Source organism: Parus major, chromosome 10 (assembly GCF_001522545.3).
Source record: "Parus major isolate Abel chromosome 10, Parus_major1.1, whole genome shotgun sequence".
Lineage (NCBI taxonomy): Eukaryota > Metazoa > Chordata > Aves > Passeriformes > Paridae > Parus > Parus major.
This window is the reverse complement of record NC_031779.1, coordinates 8,449,036-8,454,598: the sequence shown is the minus strand read 5'-3', so window position 1 is coordinate 8,454,598 and position 5,563 is coordinate 8,449,036. Positions and strand designations below refer to the sequence as shown.

Sequence of the window (5,563 nt, the reverse complement as noted above, 5' to 3'; positions counted from 1 at the left end):
ACGCTGGGACTCGTAGTCCGGCAGCCGCCAGCGGCCGCCGCGGGCACCGGCACCGGCCCGGCAGCGGCTCCCGGAGCGGCGGCTCTCCCAGTCTGGCCCGGCCACCCTCCTGGTCCCCCTGCCCCTCCTCAGCCATCTCTGCTTCTGTCTGCCCCAAGCCTGCAGGTGAGGTCCCACCTAACCCCATGTTCCCTGTCGCCTTTGGCTTCGCGGGATGCAGCCTCAGCCTTCCCGCTCCCCTGTGTGGCTCATGAAAACAGACTGCGCTGTGGTTTGGCTGCTCTGCCAGCCGCGGCCACCGCCCCTGCCCCGCGCACAGCTCTGCCCGCACCCCTTGCATGCGGCGCCCGGGCTCCTCGGCAGCCGTGCTGGTCGGCTCTGGGCACGCGTGTCAGCAGCTGATCCCAAAGGACACGGTTTGCTCCTCTCAACACCCGCTGCAAACGGAGCCAGCCAAACAGGTCCTGCAGCAGAAACCTGCTGGCCCTCACCCTGAACCAAGATGCCTCACCCCAGGGAGCCAGTTTTGGAGTAGAGGGTGCTGGCCTCTGAGACCATTTTGATGTTTTTCCTTTCTTCTATTAATTAGTGTTGGCAATTCAATTTATATTTGTTCTATCATTCATATCAGTAAGGTTAACCATTGGTTGAAATGATATGTAATACTATTTGAGTGAACCCCATTTAATTAAGCACGTCCATAATTTAATTTATCAGAACGCTTTCACTGGGTGTTGTGATTTAGTAGAACAGAGGCCCTTGGTTCTGAGCACTAAGTGATGAGTCACGAGCAGCAGAAAAGCTGTTCCAATGATTGGGACGTCTTGAAGTTTCATTTCACATTGGCACGAAAAGAAGACATTGCCTTGTTAAGAAGCAGATGCTGCACTAGACTTGAATTTTCCTATGGAAAAAAATTACAACTAGGAAACACCAAACCCTGCCAAATACCTCAGGCATCTGGAGCAAGACTTAGAGCAGCAAACTCAGGCTAATACGAGGGGCTGAAGGGTTACCGTGGGTGTTTTGCCACTGCTGCTAAGGAAAACACCTGTATCCACAATCATCTGCAGAGTGTAGAAAAATCCTCCAAAGCTGCAGTTACCTGTTTGGAACCTCCTTGCCTCAAACTTCTCATAAAATGGGGTATCCAGCCGTAAGTTAACAGCTTTTTTGCCAAACATCTAAAATGTTATAGATCGACAGAAATGGAAAATTATCAGATCCATTTATTCTGTAGTCTTTCCCTTCCCTGCCTTGAAGCATTCAAAGATATCAGGGTTTTCATCTATGGTTTTATTTATTCAGTCCCAGAAGCATCAGGGAAGCTGAACCAAGTTGCTTTGAAACCGCTCTGTAACTTGGTGGCTTGGGCTAAAGAACAATTTGTTGGTTTGGTGGTGGGGTTGAAGCTTCCCCTCAAGCGGGTCTCATTCAGCCATGAGACAGAAATGTGGATTTAATTATTGACATGGATTAAACCCTCTTTTGGGATTTAATCTTGGTCTGTAAGATCAGGGCTTGAATGAGTCACTCATAATTATACAAATACTGGGAAAGGGAAATGTATGCTATCTACACAGAGCGAAAGTTAACATTGGGCTGTTTGTTTTTTGATAAACTCCTACAAGTTTTTTCACTCAGATTTTCCCATCACACCTTAAAATGCATTTATCAAGTTGAAACTCTTCCTCAGTTGATATGAAGGAAAAGAAATCCTCCCCTGCTGACTTTCATCTGATGACAAATTCACTTCATATTACTTTCTGTTAAAAATGTAACAATTCTCCACAAGGAGTATAGAGTTTGGCTGAAGTCAAGATTCTACTCTTCTTTGGCTGTGGTTTCATTCTTCCTTATAACCCATGCATGAAATTTGCAATCAGAAAATTAGAAATATGATCAGTTTCTGCTTAAGAAAAGGTGCAGGTCACCTGTATTCATGAGGCACACCAGCAAAAACATAGACGGTAAATAGATTAAATGCAGATGTAGTAGATAATCTTTCACTCTTCCCAAACAGCAACATTAAAAGACAAATGTATTCAACACAATTCACGAATCTGAGCTCTATCCCATGTCTGGGCTACAGGAGATCCCATTTATGGGCTATGCCTGCTGTGATACATTTACATCAAATGACTGCGGCCACCTGCACTGACCATATTTCCCATGGAATTATGGATTTCCCAGGCTGGCACATCTAAAAGCGCAGGGTAAGGCTCACAAGCAGTTCTTTTTTCCCTGGCAGAACCTTTGCATAACATTTTTCCCACCCAGCCTTTTAATTTTATTTTTATTAATATACTTGACCTGTTGAAAGAAGGGCAGTGGCAGAGTAAATGCCCTGAGGACATAACATATAAGGACAACTACTCTAGAAAAAAATTTACTCAGCTCTGGGGTGAGAGCTGGGATCCTGTGGATCCCAAAACAATGCATTTCCTTGCTCAGCCTTCCCTACACCCCAGTGACGGTTTGTTTCAGAGACTCCACTGTGAATGCAGTGTTAATGTTTGGCATTTTTCCAACACAGTCTAAACTGGGCTTACTGCCAGCAGGTTGTACCAGTAAATCATTAACTGGGGCACCCAAAAGCAAGTTTTATTTCACTGAACTATTTGTAGCCAAAATGTGGTCAGTTGTTTCAAAATGTCTGTTCCATTTTTTAAATAAAAAAACCCAGGGGCTGTTGTTTTCATCTGGTTTCCTTATGACACAGCTTGTAAGACTTTGCTTAATTAATTCCTGCTAGAACTGGAGCTTGTCTTCTAGACAACATCTGGACTTGATTACTGTGTTGTGCATGTTTTGATCCCTCTCTTAAAGACCAGCTGTTGATCAAATTCAGTGACCTGTAAATAGATCAATTTCTGATCAGCAAATTTCATACCTAGGGTAGAGAAAAAAATTTGATTTTTGCTCACATGTAAAATTACTGAATTGGGGACATTCTTCTGCAATGGCCTTGAAAGAAAACCAATCTATATAAGCAACCTCAATTCATAAGACCTTGATGGCTCAGGCCTTAAAATGTTGGCCAGCAACATTTCAACTGGTCAATCCCCAACTATATTTAGACTGGAAATTTTAGTTGCAGTGCTTTGACAGAGAATGGGATTTTCTTGGACTGTTTTGTAAGGTGAAATACAGTAATACATTAAATAATACTAACATCAAGTCCTCTGTTATTTCAACCAAACTTGCTTCCTGTGAACCCTTCTACATCCTTAGTACAATAAATCTGGAATAAATATATTTCAATTTAGATGCTGCATTTGCCACGACAGTAACGCTAACAATAAATATCTTATCTGTACCAGGTAATTTGCAGTAGATATCCAGTTGAACCACAGTTTTCATTTTGGGGGTGTGGAAAGCGAGACACAGAACAGATGGCTATTTGAAATCTGGGGCCCACCTGACAGGCGTGCCTCTGGGATCAGGAACAGGCTGAAGGCTGAAAAGTGGAAGGGATTGCCCACAGGACACAAGATGACCACTCCTGATCCTGGGGTCAGACCCCAGCACCTCACCATCTTCTGTGCCCCCTTAGAGAGCTGTGCATCCCCGCCCTGCTCCAGGCAGTGTGCTCAGAAGTGCCTCAGGCTGGTTCACACTGCCCTGGAGACTCCCCAGAGTAAAGGCAACATGACTGTGCTCCACTCACAGAGATGTGGTTCCTCCTCCACTCCAGTTCTGCTGTCTGTTCTGGGATGAGAAAGAGATTTTGCCCAAATCCCCACCTTTTTTACATTGTCACATTCAAAGTGGTTTGCATCTCAGACAGGAACAGGATCCAAGAGATACTGTGCTCCTCTCTTTACAGGCTCTGTTAATGGTGAAGACCTTTCTGTTCCACTTCCTTCCCAATGAATGGATCTGCAGGACAGCTTCTTCAGCATTGAATTTCCCTCTTTATCTAAATACTCCAAGGTCCAAGGTCAGACAAAGGCCTTCTGGAGCTGGCCATTATACACTGGGCATGTTTCTTGTACCACTTTTTTCTTTTGTAAAGTCAGTCCCCAGGGAATTGCATTGTTTGGGACATGTCTAAACTGTCTTAATGGTCTACTTGAGAAGCAAAGCAAGTGAGGGATAGTTCCAGGTGCTAGGAAGAGCATGTCAGACAGTGTGGGCTCCTGCAGATGGGGCTGAGAATGCTGTGAGTCCGATGGTTGGTGCTTGAACTCCTCTCCAAACATGCCTCGGCAGGCAGGCCCAGGGCTGGCTGCAGGGCACCCATCCACAAGAAAAGGAAAAAATTCCCACACACACACAGGTAGCTACCCCTGTGTCCTCCTACCAAAGGCTCACAGGAAATGTGCTTAACCCTTTGCAGCAGAACATTAAGTTCTCAAAGTGTTAGGGTTGTGTCTCAACAGAACTGGGACTGAACCATGTCCCTCTTTGCTGCTACTGGAATATGATTTCCTCACCCACTATTTGTTTCAATCCAAGTTTGGCCACTCATTAAAAAAAATAAAAAATAATTATATAGGATAGAGGGTCAGGCATTTTTTGTCATCATCTGTTTTACTGACAATATTCTTCCTGTCAAAATCCCATGTGAATTTCCTAGGTAGGAAGATACTTCTGTCTCCAGCCATATACTTTGAACCAATATTCTTAATTTTTTTACCACATCAGCATTGTAGAGAGTAAATATATTATGTTTTAATCAGTTTAGGATTATGTCAGAGGTTTTTCCTGCTGTGCTCAGCTCAGTGACCAGCAGTGAGGAGATCCGTGCTGCATCTGCTCTTGCTGTGCGTGCACATTGTTTCAGCACCAGTGGAACTTCCACTGCTGTCCAGGTCTTCTATTCACAATATAAACCTTAAAAAAATTGTATACAGAATATTGTTTACTAACACGTGGTGTTTAGTACGTCGCTGAAACGTCCACAGAATCCTGTTGATTAAGCACACACCAGCACATAGGGCACGCTGGTGCTTGGATTCCACCTGCTCTGTGTCAGCAGAAGCGCTGAAGGAGCTCTGGCCCAGAGCTTCCCAGCAGAAGCCGCTGTGTCCCCGAAATTGCTCCCTTTGTGGGCCAGGTAGTGACAGGGCACTGGACTCCTCCGCGAGGTGACCTGCCTGACAGCCCAGAGGGGGAAGCTGCAAGTTTTGAACAAAGAGGAAACAAAATGTGGGCAGAGGTGAAGACCAGGAGCCTGAAGGGGCCGAAGGAAGAAGCTACAAGAGGGATCCGCCAGGCCGTGGAGCACCGAAAAGGCACTCGAGTTGTGCGGGGCGGGCGCTTTGCCGCCGCCGGCAGCCCACAGGCGGAGCGGCCTCAGGAGCGGCTGCCACACACCCCCACACGGCTCGGGTCAGAGGGGCCCTTGCAGATCACCTCGGCCCAACGCCCTGCTGGACAAGGGCACCTTACACAGCCGAGGCTGCCCAGAGCCCCATCCAACCTAGCCTTGAGCACCTCCACGGCCGGGACCCGGAATCGCGATAGCGATCGGGACCGGGTTCGGGACCGGTCCCAGCCCCGTCCAGGCCCGGCCGCTCCCCGGGTCCCGCCCTCGTCCGCGCCTGCGCCGGGCGGG

The 5,563-nt window shown here is 46.8% G+C and overlaps 2 long non-coding RNA genes across 2 annotated transcripts; one reads left to right on the top strand and one right to left on the bottom strand.

Moving 5' to 3' along the window:
- The first annotated feature begins 75 nt into the window (after nt 1-75).
- LOC117244939 lies at nt 76-3,990 on the top strand. The gene is made up of 2 exons (XR_004498935.1): nt 76-165; nt 3,830-3,990. It is a non-coding gene; the product is annotated as an uncharacterized LOC117244939 (long non-coding RNA).
- Nucleotides 3,991-4,655: 665 nt separating this feature from the next.
- On the bottom strand, nt 4,656-5,530 carry LOC117244938. The gene is made up of 2 exons (XR_004498934.1): nt 4,934-5,530; nt 4,656-4,839 (listed from the first exon to the last, which is right to left on the bottom strand). It is a non-coding gene; the product is annotated as an uncharacterized LOC117244938 (long non-coding RNA).
- Between the last annotated feature and the right edge of the window lie 33 nt (nt 5,531-5,563).